This window comes from Penaeus monodon, chromosome 20 (assembly GCF_015228065.2).
Source record: "Penaeus monodon isolate SGIC_2016 chromosome 20, NSTDA_Pmon_1, whole genome shotgun sequence".
NCBI lineage: Eukaryota > Metazoa > Arthropoda > Malacostraca > Decapoda > Penaeidae > Penaeus > Penaeus monodon.
In genome coordinates, this window is record NC_051405.1 from 44,996,396 (window position 1) to 44,997,177 (window position 782).

A 782-nucleotide genomic window follows, 5' to 3' on the forward strand; every position below is an offset into this window, starting at 1 on the left:
GGGGGGGGGTGAAGGCAGACTCTGCTGTTCCGTTTACTCCTCTTGTTATTCCTAATGCGATGCGGGCGGGCGTTATCTGTGCTTATTGTTTTATCGCCATCGTTTATGTTTACGACAGTAGGAGAGGGGGGGGGGGAGGGAGAATACTGACATTGGGGCGGGCGAGGAAGAATTTTGTGTCAGCAGGGCCGCTGTTCGCTTTGCTGCGGCGCGTCAACACAACTCTGGCTGGTTGAGGCGTAGGGTTTTGATGCAACTGGCTCATTGCTCGCATCACCTTGTTGGGTCTCAGCAGGTGTAGTGCTTGATAATTCACACGAGGAATTGTATGGTTGTTGAGGGGTTTATGGTAAGGGGCCCTGGGTGTGTCGGGGTTTAGTAGACAGTGAGGGCTGTTTGGGGGAATCAAGGAGGGCGGTAGGAGGGCAGAATGGAAAAGGTTGATAGATGGTAGCAGGATGTGTCCGGGGAGGGTGCGCTAAAGGGAAATCAGCTTCGGACGGAGGAAACGAGGCTGTTGGACTCAAAGTCAAGTATGTACTTCCGTGCTGGCCGAAGCCACGGTATTCCTTTCTCATTTCCGAAGAGGTTGTCGAGGGTTGTTGTTGTACTGTCTACATTGCCCACACTGACTTTGACAGCTTATACACTATTTGGTTGTTTTGCTGCTCACTACTCACACTGCAAATCCCATGTTACAGAGGCGGGACACAGGGACAGGGGCAGTTCTCTGGTCGTTAGGGAGCCCATCGCGCAGGACAGCAGGATAGTCGCGACCCGGG